General features: G+C 36.7%; 1 long non-coding RNA gene and 1 pseudogene across 1 annotated transcript; one reads left to right on the top strand and one right to left on the bottom strand.

Annotated features, from left to right (window-relative positions):
* The first annotated feature begins 1,439 nt into the window (after positions 1-1,439).
* Positions 1,440-11,028, top strand: LOC120137707 (annotated as a pseudogene).
* Positions 10,747-22,310, bottom strand: LOC120137710. The gene is made up of 4 exons (XR_005517448.1): positions 22,298-22,310; positions 22,102-22,103; positions 12,736-12,742; positions 10,747-10,831 (listed from the first exon to the last, which is right to left on the bottom strand). It is a non-coding gene; the product is annotated as an uncharacterized LOC120137710 (long non-coding RNA).
* Positions 22,311-23,605: the final 1,295 nt, after the last annotated feature.

Here is a 23,605-nt window from a genome sequence, read left to right as displayed (position 1 = left end):
TGGAGGTTAAACAAATATGTTCACGAACATCGAACAAACAAACATGAACACGAATACGAAATTGAAATTTAAATGAACACGAATCGAACATAGATACCTTTAAAAAAATAAACAAATGAACACGTCCATAAATACTAATATAACCTTATTCATTTAAGTTCTATTTTTCAAGCCTACTTGTAAAATAATTAATTTTTCAGAATTATTAAAGAGGAGGATTAAATTTTAAGTTTATAAAAGTTATAGGGACAAGGGAAGGGTTAATCCATAATAAAATAGATGGGAAAGCCAAAATGATTTCTCCGACTGCCATGTTATTAATTGTGTGCAAAAACATCCGTGTCGTATTATCTTATATTTTCACCCATTTTAATCTGCAAATATTATATTTATCGAATGCAAAAAAGCAGCCAATAACAAGATCCGAGGCAACTAATAAGCGGGAAACATAAACCACGTGCCTCCTTTAGAATCCGACACATAACGAAAGGAACATTGCCACGTCAGATTGCCTTTTTTATTTACAATTATTTATCTCTTTTCTTTTGCACGTTTGTTTGAAAGTGTGAATCCCACCACCCGTAGCGCGCGTGACATAAATGCGTGGGGCGCTTTTATTTCCTCTTTTCATCTGCGCGGTGAAATTTGACCGAACGCATAGGTTCCCCATTTTTTTAATTAAAAAAATATTTGTGGGGGCCGATTTCACACGTCATCACTAGCGGCCACATATCTCGAGCGTGAAAATAGGCCAAGGCGAGGAAAAAATATATGATCGGCAGATGAACGTGGGGCCTACATTCTCGGAAGTTCCGTGACCGTGACCCATCCATCGGACGGTCCGGATCCGTTCGTTGATCCACAACCACGAGTCTCCTGTTACATTCAGCCCGAGGGTGTTTTTTCATGGGTAAATTAAATATTTATTATTTAATTTATTAATTTTAATTTGTTTTACCGTTTAAACTTTTAATTATCTAAAATTCTATTTAATATTTTTATTTTATTTTATTTTAATACTCACCTTTGAAAATTTAATGTGTGTAGACACTCATTTTCGCTCGGAGTTATTTTGATTTCTTTTTATTATATATTATATATATATATATATATATATATATAGTCTTTTTTCTCAAAACATTTTTGACAAAGTATAATATATAGTTTTCAGAAAACGGTTTTTCAAAAATATATATTGTATAATTTTAAAAACATTTTTTATATAGTTTCGAAAACATTTATATATTATATAGTTTTTAAAAGTCATTTTGAAAATATATATAATATATAGTTTTTTAAAAAAATATTTTTGAAGTTATATATGTTGTATATGTTTTTAAAAAACGTTTCTGAAAATACGTATAATATATAGTTTTAAAAAAAAACATTTTGAAAAGTTATATATTATACGTTTTTGAAAATTTTTTATATAGATTATTATTATTATTATTATTATTATTATTATTATTATTTCCTATTTATTTATTTATTTATTTTTCTTCTCTCTCCAGGGTCTATCGTTTTGGTCCAGCAAAAGTCCAGTCAGGTTTGGGCCTGACCCAGCCCGTCTAGGTTTAGGGTTTGGGAAACCCTAAAGTGATATCAAGTTAACAATTCAGGCGCCGCATGGAGAACAAGTCACGCATCAGTCAAACGCCGAAACGGCCGGCCGATTATCCCGGGACTGACCCATCCCGGGATGGTCGATATCACGAACGGCATGCATGGGAATAGTGGAACCATCACAGCACTCATTTCGGGAGTCAAGCGACCAACACCGGGGCTATAAAAGCCCCCGGTGAGGCCAACAAGGGGAGGACGGTATCACACAAAATAGAACCCACAGATAGCATCATCAACAGAAGGGAGAACCCCCGAGAAACACAGAAACCAACGGCAGAATCACGGCCACAAAAAACCAAACATCAACACAAAACAGAGAACATAGATCTACACCAAACGTCAACCACATACAGAACCACAGTACACCGAGAGCCATAACCAAACACAAGTCCAAACGAAACACAACCAGAATGCAAAATAAACCAAGACAACAGCAAAAAAACAAAAACAAAAGCAGACAGCCCCGATCTAAGCCACGAAGGGCCACCGGAAGCGGAAAGGTCGCCGGAGAAGGGTAGGTGCCGAACGGTTTTTGTAGATCTACGGTTATTTGGGTGTGTTTTAAAGATTTGGGGCTCAGAATCGGGTGCACGACGTTGAGGGAGTTGTTTTGGTAGGTTTGGGTTTCCTACGGCCGCCGACAGCGGCGGCCGGCACGGCGTTGGCACGACGGGGAGACCACCGGAGCTATGGCCTGATATCTCCCATTTAAGAGAGTTTGAGAGACGAGAGAGAGCGCAGAGAGAGAGCGCAGAGAGAGAGGGAAAATGGCCAAATGAGAGAAATGAAAAACAAAACCCTATTTTCGGCTTTAAATACGAGATTCAAAACGGCGCCGTTTTACGAAGGATTGATTTGCAAATAGAGGATTTTTAAATCCTCTACGCAGTCCCTGGTATTTTGGATCGGTTTTCATTTTGGTCACTATTTGTAATTTTGACCCCGAATTTACAATTCAATTAATTTGGTCCCGGTTTATATTTCTTTTATCTTTGTGAATTGGCTCCTAACTTTTTCATTTTTTTTGCAGTCCATTTTAATGTCAATTTGGCCCGTTAATTCTATTTTTTTAATTTGGTCCCCCTACGTCTTACTGTATTTTATCGCTGTCATTATTATTATTATTCCTTCATATTTTTTGTTACTATTAAACTTTACCTTTTTTTTCTTTTTCCTGTTTTAATTTTATTTTTATCTATCATATTTTTCTTTCCTCTTTGACTTATTTCTGTTTATTTATTTCTTTGTCACTTATTAATTTTTTTTTCTTTTGACTTGTTATTATTATTACTATTTTTGTTTTCGATTCAATTAATATTTGTTTATTGTTTTTTATCTAACATTTTCGATTTTTCTTTTAGAAGAATTTCAACCGATCAAAGGTAAGTAATTCGAATCGGATTTCTAAATTTAAATTTAAATTTTCTAATTTTCGTAATTAAAGACAACCGGCAAATTAATTGGTACCGAAAGGGCGGTTCAAGGGTGCTAATCCTTCCTTGACCGTAAACGACTCCCGAACCCGATTCACTTCTGATAAAACGCAGATCAGGTAAGATGGTGTCCGACCTACCTAAATTCGTTTTAAAATGGTCGGTGGCGACTCCAATCCACATTTCTCAAGTCGAAGCCCAATTCCGGAACCCAACCAAAAGACGGTTCCGACAATGTGTTTAATGCGAAGTAACGAATATTGACCGGTTGTGAGCATATATTTGGCGGTCACCTCACCTGATTCCTTGGATTGGTCAAGTTCAAGTAGCCTTTTTTATCAAGGTCTTTGCCACTGGTAATAGCCGGTCATCACATCGCTTCGGCAAATCCTAGAGCCGCTTCCTCCCCTAACCTTAAAACTACGTTCTTTATATATTAGGGTAAACTAAATTTTTAGTCATTAATTTATTTTTTAGTTTCATTTTAGTCACAAACTATTTTATATTTTTAAATCACACTTAATGTTATATTTATGTTTTGTTTTAATCACTCAATATTAAAAAAATAAATATAATAATTGATATGATATTTATTTTTATTTTTTAATGATAATCTGATATTATTTTATAATGATATATCAGTATTTCTGTTAATTTTTTTAATGATGAGTTATTAAAATAAAATCAAAATATAACCTTCAATATGATTTAAAAAAAGTAATTAAGTGACTAAAACGGAGCAACAAGAATAGATGGTGACTATATAAATAGTTTACCCAAATAGTTATTTATTATTAATTAATTAATTATTTGTTGCCAAATCGATAGGGAGTGAGATGAAACTACGGAGGCTTAGGTGGGAAGGAAAATAAATATGACACGTTGCGATATGGAATAATTTAGAAAAAAGGAGATAGAAAAGATAATTAATCAACAGTTAGGATCTTGCCATGTTGGTCTAGAGACAATGAGAATCGTTGGATTTGTCTAGGAATGAAGGGTTAGGATTTTGGTATTATTTGGCAATCAGAGATCTTTGGCCGTTCATTAAGGCTTGGAGTGGTTTTAGTTGAGGGTGAAATACCCAGAAGACATTTAGAGCACAAAAAGAGGAAAGAGAGAGTTAGAGAGAGGATCTAAAATCTTTCAAGTCTGAGTGTGACAGATTGTTTCAACACCAGATCTTTGAAAACTATTTAAATCGGATTCTCGCCGGAGATTGTCACCGTTGCTCTGTTTCCCGGTGGACTATGGTGGATTTTAGACGATTCACTGATGAGGGATTCGATTACTCTTGTTTCTATTTCAACTGATTTATTATTATCTGCAAAGAAGATTTATTTACAGAGATGGATAGAACCAGAGAGGCCAGGAGAGTCACTATGGCCGCCGTTGCAGCCACAACACATGGCCTTTCACGGCGGCGGCATAGAAGTAACTCTCATAGAGACTCACCAGGTTTTTCTAAGTCAGATCTGGTCCTCCTTTTCCCTTTTTGTTTCTTTAAAGTGAATTTTTCTGATTCGTTTTTGTTTCTTTTCCCTTTCTGTTCGGTGCAGAGGATGATGGACTGGTGGAGTTACAAGAAACGACACGTTTAAGGGATCGAAAGAAGGATCGAAATCGAGAACGGGAAAGGGATAGAGAACGGGAGAGAGAAAGAGAAAGAGATCGCTTGAGTAGAACGAGTAAGAGAAGAAGAGGGGATAGATTGATAAGTGACAGAGAAGATGGAGCTGATGAAAGTTCTGAAGAAAGTGTAAACGACGATGAAGATGATGAAGACGGCGTGGGAACCACCGCTGGTGGAGGTTCTGTTCGGATGATTCCGCGAAACAACGTTGCCGGGTCTTTGTCGATTCATCATCAACAGCATCAAAATCAACACCAACATCAACCCCGGAAGAGCTTCCAACTACCGGTGAAAGTTATTAGAACGACAACGCAAGCGGGCCCTGCTATGGTTACCACCACAACTACCTCATCTACACGGAAGGCTGCTGATGAGATGATTGGCATGTCGGTGCCTAGAAAAGCTCGGTCAGGTAGAGAGATGCAAGAGATCGGCGAAATTCTTTCTTTCTGTTAGCTTCTAATTCTATAGTCACTGATTTTTTGTGTTTTTCTTTTTTTACAGCTTCAACTAAAAGGTCTCACGAATGGGCATCAAGTGCCGGTGCTGTTGGTGTAGTTGGCGGAGAACATATTCACCGTCAAGCTTCAACTTCGCCGGTGAGAACAGGTGTAGCTGGGATGTTAACATCACCGTCGCCAGTTTCTGCCTCTCCATCTTCTTCCAATGCTTCTGCGAGGAAGAAGATGGTTAGTTTTCTGGTTAAATTTTTTGTTCCTTTTTTTTTTCGTTCAAATTATTGACGAGGATTTGGTTTTTGATGTAGAAGCCTAACGGAGCAAAGCAAAGGCCACCCAAATCATCGTCGAAATCGTCATCTTCAGCTCAAGAAGAGATTGAGATAGAGATTGCCGAAGTTTTATATGGTTTGATGAGGCAGCCACAAGTCCCATCGAAGCAAGATATAAATGGGAATGATTCAAGCGAAGTTAATAAACACAATAATGATTCTAAATCAAGAGTTTCTTCACCGATCTCCCACTCCGCATCATCTATTCCTCAACCATCTTCCATTTTACCTTCCAATTCTCTCTCGTCCGCTATTCCTATCTCTGCAATTGGTTAGTAACTTTTAGATTAGAAGAAATAGAAGCTTGTACCTTTTTGAGCATTTGGGTGACAGATTTTGATTCGGGTATTGTTTTTTTGTAATGTTTACGCAGCTCCAAAGAGTAAAAAACCAAGACCAGTGAAGTACGAGGATGAAACTACGCAGATAGCACCACCTCCTATTTTCCCTGTTATGAACAATTCCATTTCGTCTACTACAACTAAGGTTGAAATCTATCAACCTGCTAAAATTGAAGCTACCTCTCCCAATTTTGAAAAGAACATTGTACAAGTGGCTGAAAATTTGGTGAATTCTTCTCAAGCCGGACCATCTTCATCAGGGTTGGATCAGGCTGAACCAATGAAGGAAGTGAAGTGCAGTTTGGTAAAGGATTCTAAGCCTTTGACCGAAGAATCTGAGGGTAGAGATCTGGGTATCTGTAAAAAAGAGGAGTCTCAATCGCTGATGAAGGAAACTGCACCATCTCCTGTTAATAATAATCCTTCTTCCGCTGGTCTCCGATTAGATGATGAGCGTTATAATTTGACCATGACGAAAGCGTGAGCATTGCTCCCTTTGCTCATTTCCTTTATTTTTTAATGAGGTGTTATAAGTCTGGAAACCTTTGGTGTCTCAGGAATTCAATGGTTCGTGAGATTGAGAGTCAGCGGGAAGAGAAATTCCAGATTGATCTGATGGTACGGATCCCATTGTTGTTAAAAGATCCAACTTTATTTTTTTTCTTAAAAAAATCTCCTCCTTATTGATTCTTAACTATGGAATTCTTGGTTTCTCCCACCGTTTTTTGGTTTTAGGCTCTTCCTCTATCTAGATCATCACCAGAAAGGGATGATGAGATTGGTTTTGGGGCTTCAGATCCTAATCCAATGTCCACAGATATGGAATTGGTGAGTCACCAAGCTGTCATATCTTTCACTATGATGTTTGTCATTAACGGCTTTTGGTTTGTTTCCACATTCAGGAGATGAAGTCTGCGGTTAAGAAAGATGATAAAAGAGTGAAAATCGGAAAGGAAGATGTGAATGTGGATGCTGATAATAATAAGAAGCCCAAACCGATTGCTGAAGAAGCGGAGTCACATAATCCAGTTCTAAATAGTGAGAGGAATATTAATCTTGAGCTTGATTTGGAGAAATCTGATAGAGATAGTGGCACAGGTAGTGTCTGTGCCAACAAGTGTAATCACCATGCACAAAAGCAGCAGCATCAACAGCCTGATATTGAGAAATCCGGTAAAAAGCAATCCCTTTTTCTTTTCATGGGAAAACTTCTCTCTGGTTTCTGATTGGATTTCTGTTATTTGTCCAGCACAATCTGGTGCTCCTCTATCTTTGCCGATGTCATTGGCTAGCTGGCCTGGTGGATTTCCTCCAATGGGGTATAACTTGTTGATTTATTATTGGGTTTTTGTGCGTATTTGGCATTAGATGATATAAACCTGTGGTTTAGATGTTACAATGGGGGTAATGACTTCCCCCCTCCCCCCCCTTCCTGAGCAGATACATGGCTCCTCTACAAGTTGTTTCCACGGACGGGAGCGCTGTATCATCAGCATCTATTCAGGCATGACACAATGTTCTTTATGTTCTCTTGTCTTTGTCATTATTATTATTATTATTGGTCCTAATCTATCTTTTAACTTTCGGACCATGCAGCCTCCACATTTGCTTTTTAATCAACCAAGGCCAAAGAGATGTGCAACCCATTGTTATATTGCTCGGAATGTACGCTATCACCAGCAATTCATGAAGATGAATCCTTTCTGGCCAGCAGCACCTGGCTCAGCTTCACTTTATGGACCAAAGGCAAATCTAAATATTGTGCCCCCTTCAGAATTGAATGGGAACATTCCTGGGAGAGCTATGAATTCTGTACAAGATAAGGGGCAGAGTCTTGCAATTTTCCCTGGTCATGTTGGTAAAGATAAAAGTTCGCAAGCTGCTACCAATACTGTGGATGGTGCACAGAGAAAGCAAATACTTCTCCAGCCAGCTCTACCCACTGGAGCACCAAGTAATATTCTGGTATGCTCTTGACTGAGAAAACCTCTTTTCTATTTATTTATTTTTAACTGTCTTATGCTGCATAAAATTCCACAATTATATCTGATAGTGTTGTGAACTTGCCCTTAACATTATACAATAAAATTGCCTAAGACCCTTTTGGGCGAGGCCACTTGATCAGGCACACGGCTGGTGCATTCAAACACTATTTATCAACATTTCTTGTTTTTATGGAGGCACTGTGTAACACCGACAGTAACACTTGTATAGGTTTTTTCAGTATATAATAATATAGAAAATACTTTTAGAATTTAAATTCTTATTAACTGCTGTTCACTCATGCTGTCTAACAGATCGAATCTCTTTACACTGAAAATTTGTTAAATTATACAAATATTTTAATTTCATTTTCCATTGTCGAATTTGATAGTCTTGAGATTTTATTTGAATGTCAAAAAAGAAACATTTTAGTTAGACTAAAATTTTATAAATCTAAATTTTAAAAATTTTGTAGCAGATTCAATGTGACGGAGTATTTATATGTATTAATGGGGTAAACACAAATAAGGTTGACAACTTAGAGTCTGGAGTGATATTTATTTAAGGATAATTATATCATATGGACGATCAATTTGATATTTTTCTTTTTGATGTGTTCTATTTCAGCATGGCCCTGCTTTTATTTTCCCATTGAGCCAGCAACAAGCTGCTTCTGCATCTGTCCGACCTGGTTCTGTGAAATCTCCTGGTGCTGGCTTCAACTATGCAAATATGCCAGGCAACGAATCCCAGTACTTGGCAATTCCGCAGTATAATGCATATCCATTTCCATCTCCTGCACATGTTGGGGCACCGCCTGGATATCGAGGAAATCATGCACAGCCTATGCCTTTTATTCCTGGATCTTTCTATTCTTCCCAAATGCTTCACCCGTCACAGATTCAGCAACAGCAGCAGCCTACACAGTTACAGCAAAGCCAACAAGGTCACCAGAACCCTAGTGTGTCCAGTGGTGCATCCTCCTCCCAGAAGCATTTGCAGAGGCCTCATGGAACTGGGGTGGGTGGTGGCAGTGGAAACTTGCAAGTTTTTCCTACTTCCAAAAACCACTCACCTCATCCCCTACAGCTTCTGCAACGGCCAAGTCAGCATGCTTCTCATCAAGCTCGGCGCCGTGAGGGTGAATTAGGTGGCAAAGATAGCCCATCAACTGCTGATAGCCGAGTATCTGGTGTTAATATGAATATTTATGGTCAGAATTTTGCCATGCCCTTGCAACCTCCGAACTTCACTTTGATGACTGCTGCGCCATTGGGTGGTTCCACCGTTTCTGGTGGTAACCATGGGGAAAAGAAGCAACATATTCGACAGCCAAGTTCGAAGCCTGGAGTTGAGCCTCTTACATCGCAATCTTTTGCCATGTCATTTGCCTCCATTAATGGTACTACTACTGCTTCTGGACTTGATATTTCCTCCTTTGCACGTGATCATGCAATTCTTCAAAGCCTTCCAGAGAATACAAGGCAAAGCTATCAACAGATCATGGCAGCTGCCGTAGCTGCCCAAACAGCACAACAGAAGAAGAAGAATTATCGTGCTTCTGAAGAAGGGAAGCATGGAACTAATGATGCATCTAGTGTGGAAGAAGGGAGGAACGCAATGGCAGGAAATATTTCTGCTACTGCTGGGCAGTCCATTGCCTTCTCCAGACCGGATCTGTCTGATTCGTCTGTTTCCACTCTTCCAGGCAGCAATGTTATTGATAGTTCAGCCCGCACAATTAATCTTGGCTCTGCTCCTGGCAGAACTTCAGGTTCTGTTATGCCAGCTTCGATCAGTGGTGTAAATTCTCCTAATGCTCAGCAGCAACTTCAGCGGAATCAGCAGCAGCAAATGCTTGGGACTGCCGCCGCTTCTCGAAGTAAACTGCTGTCAACAAATAACGGAAGTGCTTATTCTGATCACCTTCCTTCGTCTTCTATGGCTGGAAAATTTCCAAATCACCTGTTTCCTCAAAATATGGTGCAAACCGGCAGCAGTCCAACTCAATCTTCTCAGTTGAAGAATTCTGCAGGAACAACTACTTCTCAAGTTTCTCCATCTCTCATCTTCAACTTCATCAACCCTTAAAAATATTTCCCTGCAACAAGCCCGGCCACAACAAAACCACAGAGATTTCTTTTACAGCTAATCCTAAATCAACACAAGGTCAACAGCCTCCTAGTAGCACTCCATCCCCCTCTTCTCCGATGGTGGTTGGCTCTCCCATAACTTCAATCTCCAGGAGTGCAGGTGGTAGCCCCAAGACAACAGGTTCCGCTTCTACTGGCAACAAATCTAGTTTATCATCTCAGCAGACCAAGAACACACCATCTAGTCAGATGTCATCTCCTATTGGTGGGAGTGTGCCTTCCGTCCTGGGAAACCCTCGCTTAAGCTCATCTTCAAATATGGGTACCAAGCCCCAGGTGGTGCTACAGCAACAGCAACAACAGCAGTACCAAAAGCACGCAATGCATCCTGCACAGCTATTCTTCTCAAATGCTTAATGAAGGCCCAAGCTCAACACGCACCAAGTATCACAGCTGCAAGTGGGTGCTATCTTCAAAGACATCATAACGACCAACAACAGGCACAACCTCCAGGATCATCAACAACTTCAACGTCCATGTTGTCATTGTGTTCTACAGCCAACACTGGTACCACCGACTATGCAAAGGCAGCTGCTGCGGGAAATACAGAAGGTGGCATAATAACAACACAGGGGCTTATCCATGCTGCTCAATTTGTTACCACACAGTCCTCTGGAAAGCCTTATCAGCTTGTTCCAGGTTTGCAGTACGTTCATGCCGTCCCTGCAGCTGTTTAGGTGAAACCAGCAGAGCAGAAACAACCTGCTGGTGAGTCGAATTATGCCCTTTCTGTGCTTTTCGTATTGGTTATTGCCTTGCAAGGAACAAGAAAAAGATAGGGCAGCGGGAAGAGATGTTTGTATCGCAGAGTTTCTTGTGGGTTGTACTTACTATGATATTTATCCAACATATATGTATACACTTGTGTTGATAAACTCGATCATCCTCAAGTCTCTAATTAAATAGAGTGGTTTGATGGGGAGATAGGTTGTCAAAAAACTGTTTTTGCAAGGCAAAAGATGTAGTAGGGGAAATAGGGCTGCAAGGGAGGCAACACCAAACTTTTCCATCTATTGTTTTGGCAGTAACGATGGTTCTTTCTGCTATATAATTTTATTTTCCTCTTTTTTTATTTGGGATTTTGAATAGACGAGTAGACAAGATCTTTTGACATAATATATGTAACTGAAAGGTGTATATGTATATGCACATTTAATTCTCTCCATTTTTTGCTTCTGATCTACTTTGCATTTTCATTTTTTCATTGTTATACTTGATGAATTTTTTTTTTAATTTACGGGGAGTCAAAGTTGCGGGACCATTCATTTCTGTGCTGCGCTGTGCCGTTCTGTGCAGTGCTGTGCTGTCCATCGTTCTTATTATATTTTATTTTCCCCTCAGCCGAATAATGATTGATCGGAGCACTCTATTTTTCCACCCAAGGTTTGTACTCTCTCTCTCTCTCTCTTATTAATTGTAAAAAAAATTGACTTGCAATTTGATTAGATTGGTTGAATAAATCATGTTCTGCTTCTAATGTAAATCATCTTTATTATTAATAAATTAAATTATTTTTGGGATAAATATTTTAATATATGGTGGGTCCCACATTTTAAGGAAAAACTGTTTATGTATTGTAGAAGAATAATTTTAGAGCTACTATATTATATTGTATGTGTGTAAAATAAAAATAAATAAATTCAAATCCTTAACCCCAAAAATCTAATAAAAATAAATACCTATTAGGTCTTTCACGACGTGGGGAGTCGGTCTCTTTCTATCGGAAAAAGAAATTCAAGTAGGTCTCTATGATTAGCTTAACCTATTGTTTTACAGATAAATTAAACAAATGATCATTAATGTTTAAATACATTTTTATTTTTATTATTAAAATTTTAAAAAGTAACAAATTGCTCATTAATATTATAGATTTATGACAAATCGATCACTTATCGTTAACAACTGTCACTAGAGATAATAGAATTAATCAGTTAATTAAAAACGCAACTCGATGATTCCTCTTGATTAATTTAAATTATAATTTAATTTAATCATATTAAAATTGAAGGAAAAAGGGTACGCAAGATCCTTATACTTTAAAAAATAATGTGACATTCATACTATTTTTTCTCTCAATGTGATCTTTCAAATAAAATAATAATAATATACTGTGGCTCTTTGGTTAATGTTTTTTGCCATTAATCAATGAATATGTTAGTTATGAAGATACTTTCTTAAATCTGTTACCAAGGGAATTTGTGACTATTAGTAGAAACAAAAATAACCATTTTTCGTTTGCATGGAGATTTGTTGAAGGGGAATGAGAATAATCATGAAGATTTTTACAAAGACTTGTGGTTGACTTAAAGCATCCTAATGACGAATGACTTACACTAATATTAATCAATGACAAAATATATTGATCAAAGGATCACATCAAATTCTTTTTTTTAAGTCGGAGGACTGCATCAAGAAATAATAGTACGATAGCTGCATTATTTATTTTAAGAACAGGAGCTTCACGAACCCTTCTACCAAAATTTAAAAATTCAAATTCATCTAATTTGAAATATAAAATCATCCGAACATAAAATTAATTTAAACTCAAAATAATTTAAATATTTAAAATCCAAATTAATCCAATGCAAATTAACCCAATCCAAACCAACCGACATGTCTAATTGAAAGGTCAAATTAGAATGAATTGTAGAGTCAATTAGAAATAAAATGGTATTCAGTACCAATAAATATGAGAAAGTAGGGGGACCACAAACTCCCAAATGTAACATAAATTTAAGAACGCCCCAAGGACCAAAGTTGAAAATATATATTTAAACACCTTTCTTCTTCTTCCTCCGGGGCGTAAACCACATTTTACAACGGCTGCAAAGCGAGTTATGGCCCGGGCTTTTCTGCTTCTGATGGCTGCTTTGCTTCGATTTTCCTATGCAGCTGTTTACTAGGTCGGAGACTCCGCTGGTTGGACCACCATTGGCAATATTGACTACAAGCAGTGGGCTGCTACCAAAACCTTCAAACTTGGTGACATTATTAGTAAGTTCTTCTTCTTCCCTTAATTTGCGTAAGTGTTTTAATCGCAATTCTGGGTTTGTCGAGGTGCTTGTTGGTGTATTGGATTTTCTTTCTATTCTAACAAAATTAGATTATTGGGTTCCGCATAATATCTCTATTTGGAACTGAATTTACTTTTAAATAAGAGTAAGTTGGGAATTAGCTTATTATAAAATTTTAGTAATTATCAATAAAAAATTAAAATATAAGAGAATCTGAAAAATTCCGAGACTGCTCCCACAAGTATTCCCTCTATTCATCACAGCAGCCAAGGGTATTTTCAGATATTTTTGTTGTTGATAATTTATCTTTGATTCTGAAATGGGATTGTCTCAGAAAAGGCGGGTTAATATACGGCGTTACCGGATATATTAAAAGATATTTAACAAATTCGGTTTAGCCGGAAATGTTGACTAATAATAATGTAGTAGGTCTAAGTCATGAAGAAATATTAAAAAATTGTGCAACTGGCAAACTTAACTTGTCGGTTCGTGTCGATCCAAATTAAAAATGTGTCGATCCAAAACGATATAACAGGTAAAACTATGACAAAACCGGTATTGAAATGATAAAACCGGTAAAGCGCTACCGGACACATTTAAAGTGTCGGTACTTTAATATAAGGATCGACACTTCGTGAATTTAAAAGAGAAGCAGTTTTAAATCCTATAAAGTGTCGATACTTTTAAAAAATGTATCGATCCAAAACGATATACCATGTAAAAATATGATAAAACCGGTAAAACGTTACCAGATATATTGAAAGTGTCGATACTTTATATAAGGATCGACACTTTGTGAATTTAAAAGAGAAGCAGTTTTAGCTCCTATAATGTGTCGATACTTTAAAAATATATATCGATCCACAACGATATAACATGTAAAAATATGATAAAACCGGTATCAAAATGATAAAACCGGTAAAACGATACCGGATATATTGAAAGTGTCGATACTTTCATAAGTACGTGTAATAAATTATCGACACTTTCAAAGAAATAGGTAATTATCCTTTCGAAAGTATCGACACCTGACATAAAAGTATCGACACTTTTGTATTTGTATCGATTAAATATAAATAACATATCCGATGAAAATATAAATGCCATATCTAAATATCCTCTGAAAATCGATAGAACGGACGAGTTTTTGAAATCGAAGCGTAATTGTTGCTGCATTTCAGAAGGCGTTTCTAAAGCGATGTTTGTTTGTTTGTTTGTTGATGCAGTCGAATCGAAAAGTATGTTGTCGAAACCCTAGTTTTTTATTATTACAGTAATCGCGAATAAGGTTTTTATGTGTTGTTTGGGGTTTTGGAGTAAAGAAGCATTTGGGACCGATTGCAGGTAGAAAGTGATATTGAAGGTAAAATATAAATGTCGATACTTTTATTAAATATTATAGGTAGAAAATGATATTATAGGTTGTATAAATGTGCCGTCACATTTTGTAGTGGCCATTCAAATTCTTTTGAAGAAAACCGTTTTAGCACAAGAGTAGTTATCTATATTTGTATATTGAATAAAGTGTATGTAACAAAATAATTTGATTTGCGTAAACTGATATATGAAGGAAAAATGGAGTCAATGGGTTGGAAATTTGTTGGTGGCGCAGATGACTTTGAAATTGAGGCTGAGACTCGAAAGCAACCAAAGGGTGGATATATGTACTTCTAGTAAGTATCAATGTCTTTTTGTTATTATTGTTGAAATGGTAATTGGATTAAAGTATCGATAAACTTTAAATTGATTACAAATTTTAAATGTTGACAGTATGGCCGAATGCAAAAGGATGAAGGAAGATAGCACACAGAGCGGTTCGATATGTAAAATGAAATTGACATTGAGTACTATTTAGTGTTAATGTATTGATTAATAAACGTTTATGTTTAATATTAGGTGACAAAAGATGTGAGGTCCAAATGGAATTCAATGAGTGATTCTGAAAAGGAACCTTACATCACACAGTCAAGGAATGATAGTAAAGAATACAAAGAACGGAGGAAAGCACATGAAAATAAGGTATTCATTAAACTTGTAAATACGTTGATACAAAATATATAAGAACTATAACATTATATATTGTTAAAAAATGTAAGAAGTGTCGACAAGATGCAGCATTAAAAGGGTGAATTCATTAATTAAACACCTTAAGGAGAAGGGTCAGTTGAATGTGCTGGGAGAAATAGGTTTTGGATCGTTGGTAGGAGTAAGGGATCGACCTATTCGGAGGGAATTGTGTCGATCCTTGATGGCGCAATTTGATGTTAGACAATGTATTGCTAAGAATGGTAATTTTTCATTTCCTCTCGGGATCCCATGTGCTGCAGCCGTATTGGGGGTAGAAAATGAAGGCAAAAGTGTTGTAGAAGTCTGTAAGAGTAAGGACTGGAAAGCACTTGCCTCCAAATATGGTTTGAAGAAGAAGGTGACATATGCTGAAATTGAAGAGGAAATAAAAAGTGGATCTTACGTTGGGGATGAGCTGAAGGCCAAAGTTCTATTATACCTTGTCGGTATCTTTCTTTGTCCAACGGGTCATACGTCAACGAACAAGGAACATATGAAGCTCATTTGCGATGAAGGCTTGAAGGGTGAATTCAATTGGGCTGAATATATCCATTCGAGATTGATTGAATCAATAATCACCTTTAAAAAGGGCAGCTAGAGATACCTCAAAGGGTGCATAGCAATCTTAGAGGTAAATGAGTTGAAGAACTTTTTTGTGTTTTTATATAAAAATATAAATTTTATTATAAATGCAGGTTGCACTGTTCGATTTTTGGTCGGGCTGTGAGGCAGTGCCGGCTTATGAAAGAACCGGAGTGGCACGCATCCGTGCATGGGGGAAGGAAGAGGTGGTTAGAGTTATGGTGAAGTTGAAGTTGGATAGAGCGAAGAAGCAAGAAAGGGTAATAAATGTAATTAAATAATATTAAGAATATAATCAATGTCTTAATATTGTAATTTAATTTTGAAGGTTATTGGCAAGGATGTAGAGGAGGCAGTGGAGGCAGAGGAGAATAAAGGAGAGATGGTTGTATTGGGGGATGACGGTGAGTGGGACGACGGTGAGGGAAAACATAGTAACTTCGACATTTTAATGTCTGAATTGGCTGATATCAAAAAAATCCAATTTGATATCATGCAAAGACAATCAAGAGTCGAAGAGAAACTTGATAGAGTCGAAGAGAAACTTGAGAGAGTCGAAGATACACTTGAGAGGCATAAGGGGGTAGTGGAAGGAAAAATAGATGGAGTGGTGAAAGAAGTAGAGGTGTTGATGGGTGAAGTGGTGAAAGAAGTTGGGGTGTTAAGGGGTGATATTAAGATGGTGACGGGTGAAAAATTTGAGGGAGTGGTGAAGGAGGTTGTGGAATTGAGGAGTGAACTTACGGGGGTGAAGGGGGTGGTTTATAAATACTTGGATGAAGGAGATCAATTGAAGGGTAAAATAAAAGAGATGAAGAGTTATGTAGAAAAAAAATACGATGAACTGAAAAAATATGAAAAAGAAAAGAGAGAGGAGGAAGAAGAAGAGATGGAAGAAATGAGGAGGAATGAAGTCGATGTCATTTATACACCGGTTTTATGGGAGAATTGGTATATAATATGTATCGACACTGTTTAATGTTTTGTCGATACTAATTTAAATATCAAGTGTTTTTCCACCGTTCATTATATATAGTACTCTAAATCCAAAAACCCTAAACATAAAGGCAAGCAGGCAGAAGATAACTCTTCAGGTAAATTTATCGATATTTTATGGGTTTGATTGATTTCTATATTGGAGTTTTTTTCCTGAATGTGTTTGTGTTCCATTGTAATAGCATCCAACCAAAATGGCTCCAAAACGTCAGCGTCAGAAGCGCGGTCTTTCTCAAAGCTCTTCTCAACCCAGTTCTTCTCAACCACAACCTCATTCTGAAACAAACGATTCTTCTGAGGAAATCAGGTCCTTCAAAACTCTGAACTTTAAATCCGATATGGAGAAATAAAGATGGCAGACGAGTTTTAAAGTAAGGAAGATTCGTCTCGAACGTGTCATTGACTTGGGTTTCTTGTTTGATGATAAATATGCATTTAGTTTTAAATCCACATTTACATCTTGGGGTTGGCTTGAATTCCTTGGTGTAAAACCAAGATATTATCCCAACCTAGTTAGAGTCTTCTACAACAATGCTTCCTTACAGCACGAGCCTAATATAATTGGAATTAATACACATGTCATGGGGAATGATATATATATATCTCCGGAAACTATTGCGGAGGGTTTAGGTGTAACGAATAAAGGGGATTCAGATGAAAATGGTGTAGATTGGTCTACAATTAAAAGGGTTGCTAGAAATAGCCCAATTCACCTCGATGTAGAGTCGAGAGTGTTTCACAAAATGCTCACATGGTATATCCGACCTAGTGGGGGAAAACATTCAACGCTTTGAGACAACAATTATTGGTGGATAGCAAAGTATAAATCCAAATCCAAAACGGCTCCAAACATTGCAAAACTCATATTTAATACAATTGTATATATGGTCACAAAGGGAGCAACAATTTCAGCTACACTACCATATGGATGTTTCATCATCCATCTGTTGAAGAAGAAGGAAGTTGATTTTTCGCATGACGCCCCTGTTCGATTAACCCGCAAGATTGACATGGTATTTATTAAAAAAGCGGGATATGATTTTGTTGAAAAACTCGGTTGGAAGTGTGTCAAGGAGGTCGGATTAGATCAAGAAAGGGATGAAATGGACCCCGTTGGCCATGAAGAAGAGCAACCAAGTGGAGACGCGATGATAGAAGAAGCTCCAGTTGCAGAGGATGTCACAATTAAGACCGTGATAGAATACATGGTCAATTTTCGGGAGTATATTGATTCCCTTGTGAGTGGAATGCGATCCGATATTTCATCATTGCAACATGAAGTCTCCATGTTGCGTGACGAATTACGTCAACGACATCAAACGAGTTAGGTAATTCATTATTTATGTTTATAAACATTTACACGTTCTGAACTGTATTTTATTTTCTTTTAACAGATGTGGACAACCAAGCGGTCAATGAAGATGAAGCTGACGATGAAGATGACGATGAAGATGATGATGATGATGATGATGATGATGATGATGATCCAAACAAGTATATCGTGTCTGCAACGCCGCCTTCAAGAAAACTTTTAATTTTTGATCTCAATGGTTTCCTTGCCTACATCCCAAGACTGCCTGTAGGTTTTAATTCTATTCTTTTGTATTCATTATTTTTACATATAAGCGTAGAACTTTAATCTCATTTTCTTCATGTTGTAGATGTTGTCCTCAGAACAGGATTATTTGAATTTATGCAATTTTGTGTCGACAATTTTGTTGTTGCCCTTTGGTCTTCAAAGATGAGGTTAGAACATGTTTGGAGCAATTGAATTACTGTAGTCAAAATCGTTAATATACATTTGAATGTTAACATTCAAACTTGATTACAATCTCAGGCATAACGTCGACCGTGTACTTGAGAAACTACCTTTATTTTCTGAGCATTTTCTATTCGTGTGGGTAACATGAATGTCATTACAGTTTGCTGACTTTTTGTTGTCTATAATTCCTACATATTTATGTTCGACTGTTTGTGAACAGGATCAAGCAAAATGCAAAACATACGATACTGTTACCTACTGTAAAGATCTCAATGATGTTTGGAACGCGTGTCCAGATTTTAACGAGCTAAATACACTTTTGGTCGATGATTCAGCGGAAAAAATGATTTATAATCCGGTAAGTTGCATTTATACAATATGTTTTTCCAGTTGAACAGGTGTTCAGACATTGATTATTTTAACAACTTATGTGTTTATATAGAAATACAATTACATATGTCCACATACCTTTGACGCTGCTTCCCATTCGAACGACAATGCTCTAGGTATGTCACAAATTTATTCATGCTTATGCGAATTTAGTTTATTGTTAGTAAAATTGCACCTCATTAGTTTGATAATTGAAATTATTTATGTATGTCCTCAGAAAAAGGCGGAAACATATGAGAGTATTTGAAAAATTTGTTGAAGGCCTCTAATGTTCCGGACTTCGTTAGAAATAACCCTTTTTCATCGGATTAATTTCGTTTGTCGGTACATTATTTGAACATTCTTGTGTATGTATATTTTGGTGTGATTATATTATGTGTATATTTTCATTAATTATTCCATATTTGCTTCTCTGTATACATATACATTTGAGGATTGTTGAAATATCAATACTAGTTATTAATGTATTTTACATCTGCTTGCAAATGTATCGAAACACTTTACTATATCATTGTTTTCCATGATATCCACAACAAAGTTTTCACACTTTTTAATATTGTGTCGGTACTTTATGTCCATAATGGAAGAAAAATGTGTCGATACCTTTTCAAAAAGTGTCGATTGAAAAAACATCGGAACCCATAATTATAATGTAATAGATAATTTTGTAATATAATCGGTATAAATATACCGGTTTTATGAGCGAATAGGTCTACAACCTATATTGACACTTTTTAATATTGTGTCGGTACTTTATGTCCAGAATGGAAGAAAAATGTGTCGATACCTTGTCAAAAAGTGTCGACATTTACACATCGAAACCCATAATTATAATGTAATAGATAATTTTGTAATATAACCGTTATAAATATACCGGTTTTATGAGCGAATAGGTCTACAACCTATATCGACACTTTTTAATATTGTGTCGGTACTTTATGTCCAGAATGGAAGAAAAATGTGTCGATACATTGTCAAAAAGTGTCGACATTTACACATCGGAACCCAGAATTATAATGTAATAGATAATTTTGTAATATAACCGGTATAAATATATCGGTTTTATGAGCGAATAGGTCTACAACCTATATCGACGCTTTTTAATTTTGTGTCGGTACTTTATGTCCAGAATTATAATATACTAGATAATTTTGTAATATAACCGGTATAAGTATACCGGTTTTATTAGCGAATAGATCTACAACCTATGTCAATACTTTTTAATATTGTGTCGGTACTTTATGTCCATAATGGAAGAAAAATGTGTCGATACATTATCAAAAAGTGTCGACATTTACACATCGGAACCCAGAATTATAATGTAATAGATAATTTTGTAATATAACCGGTATAAATATACCGGTTTTATGAGCGAATAGGTCTACAACCTATATCGACACTTTTTAATATTGTGTCGCTAATTTTAAGTAACGCAGTTTTTCTTCCTTCATTCAAAATATTTATATGTACATATTTCTTATACACAATAGGAGTCATGTTGATACTTACGATATATGGAGATCGTTGCCATTCCATTCCGTCTTCGAAAAAATCAGTTGATGTAGGCTGTGTGCTTGTACTCAAACTGAGCTTGACTTGAGGACATGTTAGTTTGTTATGTCTCTCACCGTTGCAGTACCCACATCGCCTAATTTTCGTTGAAGGTCACGAACGTTGTTTACTACAATGCTCTGGTTGACTGAATCATTCAAACCAAACGAGTTTTCTAATTCTTCTATTAGTTTTTTCATCTCATCTCTTGCGGTTTTGAAAGACTCGTATGTCTTTGATGCAATGTAGCATAACCTACTTGACGTTGAACGTAGAGCAGCGAACCTTGCCATTTGCATCACTTTTGGAGACACATTCAAATCAACATAACTGGGTGCAGAAGCCTTCGCATCATTAGTCCACCTACTTTGAATCAAAGTCCCGGGCAAATATGTGTAGTCCAAGTGCTTCAAAATGTGAAGTTGATGGCGACACGGAAGTCCAACGGTCTCGAATTTTTTGCAGGAGCAAATTAGAGTTTTCGTACGAGAATCAAAACTAATTTCAAATTTCCTATTTTTTTATGCGTACTTTGACAAAATATAATGTTGGCATTCATCTGATAAGGACTTAATCTATGCCTCAATCTGCTACAATATCTCCCGTATAAGTTCATCTTGGAACACACGAAAAGATTCGCGGGTAAAAATCGCAGCGGCATGGCTTTCAAGGTCGACCAGTTTTGTGATCTGGAAGGGCTTCGTATGGGAACTTAAGTAATCCGCTTTCAACTCGTTCATACGCATTCTACTAATTCCATCTTCAATTGCACGAACAACATCTAAGTATGTCTTCTTGTGTTTCAGTGCAATAGCTAGTGAAGCATTCATAGACTCGCACCTTTGTGTTGAGCGAATATTGGCAAAGAAATGACCGGTTAGATATGCTTGTGCCCATAAGTGTCGTGTATTTCCCTTCTCAATCACCCATGGATGCTTTTGGAAGTTGAATTCTGAAACAACCGAACGCCATTGAATATCAAATTCCTTGGTTGTCCACCAGGAAGCCATGCATTTTGAGAATGCTGCTGTAAACTTTGGGTCACCAATGTTAGCTTGTGCATTGCGAGAAAGATGCCAAGAACATAATCTGTGCTTAGCATAAGGGATAACAGATTTGATAGCCCTCTGCATTGCCCTATCCCCATCGGTGACAACTGAAATAGGTGATTTATTCATCATGGCTTCTAAAAAATTCTGTAGCACCCACTCGAAAGATTGAGACGTCTCGTCAGCGATTATGGCAGTGGCAAACATAATTGTGTTATGGTGATGATTGACACCAACAATAGGCATAATTGGTCGACCATACAAATTATCTTTGTACGTTGTGTCGAATGCAATTACATCACCGAAGCATGTGTAATCCGATCTCGATGTAGAATCCGACCAAATAAGATTATACAATGCCCCTGATTCTTCTACCGAGTATGTCATAAAAAACCCGGGATCATCATGTTTCTTATAATCAAAGTAGGCAATAAGCGCATTCACATCCCCATCGACGATTTCCTTTGCTTTACTCTTTGAAGTGAATTGTAGAGGTCTTTATGTTTAAATCCAACATTATGATAGCCCCCTGCCTACTGGGTTAAATAGTTCATTACTTGTGACGTGCTAACACCGACCTCTTTCAATGTTGTTGCCTCATCGATATCAGCCTTACTTATAGCTCTATTAGAACGCATAAATGGTGCCATAGCAGGTGTGCACAATGCATGATTATGTTTCTGATCAGACTTACTTATAACCCACTGATCGTTTGTATTTGTTGCTGTAACTACGACTCTAGCCTTACATCATGTTCTTGTGACTGGCATATGAGCACGTTGACGATCAACAATATTGACTTTTGATACTCGAAACCCTTCTTTGGAACAACAAAATTCTTGTGTCTTCACATTCCCTTCCACGTCAAGCCGTGTTGTTCCCTTACGTGCACTAAACCCATGTTCCCGTGCGAATCCCTTGTAAAAGTACCAAGCTTGATCACGTGAACAGAAGAGCTGACCAACCAATCTGTCAGATTCATCAACATTATGTACTTCATGGCATTCCTCGGTTGGCTTAACATTGTCTACATCAGTATTATCCATGGCAAAAATTTTGTTGTGCAAGTTCAGTGGTCCAGGAGTTGATGGAGATGTAAGCAAAGGTTCATTTTGAACATGTTTCAGTCGTGCTGCTTTCAATAGGATGTGGTATTGGTAGTGGTAGTTAAAGGGTGGGTACAACATTAAATTCGCAGTACATATTTATGTATGTACAATAACTACAAGTATCGACCCAAAAAACATCAAAACCAATAATTATAATGTAATAGGTAAATTAACAATGTAACAAGTATCGACCCAAACGAGGTGCACGCATAATATATTAGGTCAACATAAAGTATCGACACTTATTAAAAGTATCGATCCCAAAAACATCGAAACCAATAATTATAATGTATTAGGTAAATTTACAATGTAACCGATATAAATATAACGATTTTATGCTAAAATAGGTCATCATATAGTATCGACACTTGTTAAAGTTGTGTCGATACTTACGGTCTAGAATGAATGCCAAAAAAGGTGTACCCTTAAAGTGTCGATACATTTATTAAAAAAGTATCGATCCCTAAAACATCGAAACCCATAAGTATAATGTTCAATGAAACCAGTATAATTATACAGGTTTTATGAGAGAATAGGTCTAAATCATGTATCGACACTTTTTTAGTTTGTGTCGATATTTTTGTCCAGAATGAAATATTAAAACCAACGAGGTGCAAGCATAAAGTGTCGATACTTACGGTCTAGAATGAATGCCAAAAAAGGTGTACCCTTAAAAAGTGTCGATACATGATTTAGACCATAAGTATCGACACTTTATGTTTGCACCTCGTTGGTTTTAATATTTCATTCTGGACAAAAAATCGACACAAACTAAAAAAGTGTCGATACATGATTTAGACATATTCTCTCATAAAACATTATATATCAAAACCCAAAAGTATAATGTAATAGGTAAATGGTCAATGAAACCGGTATAATTATACCGGTTTTATGAGAGAATATGTCTAAATCATGTATCGACACTTTTTTAGTTTGTGTCGATATTTTTGTCCAGAATGAAATATTAATGCCCAACGAGGTGCAAGCATAAAGTGTCGATACTTTTATAAAAAGTTTCGACACTTTATGAAATATCGAAACCGATAATTATAATGTAATAGGTAAATTTGCAATGTTACCGGTATAAATATACCGATTTACTTATAAAATAGGTCAATATAAGCGCTAC

This window comes from Hibiscus syriacus, unplaced genomic scaffold (genome assembly GCF_006381635.1).
Source record: "Hibiscus syriacus cultivar Baekdansim isolate YM2019G1 unplaced genomic scaffold, ASM638163v2 tig00110676_pilon, whole genome shotgun sequence".
NCBI classification, from domain to species: Eukaryota; Viridiplantae; Streptophyta; class Magnoliopsida; order Malvales; family Malvaceae; genus Hibiscus; species Hibiscus syriacus.
This window is presented reverse-complemented; position numbering and strand designations above follow the sequence as displayed.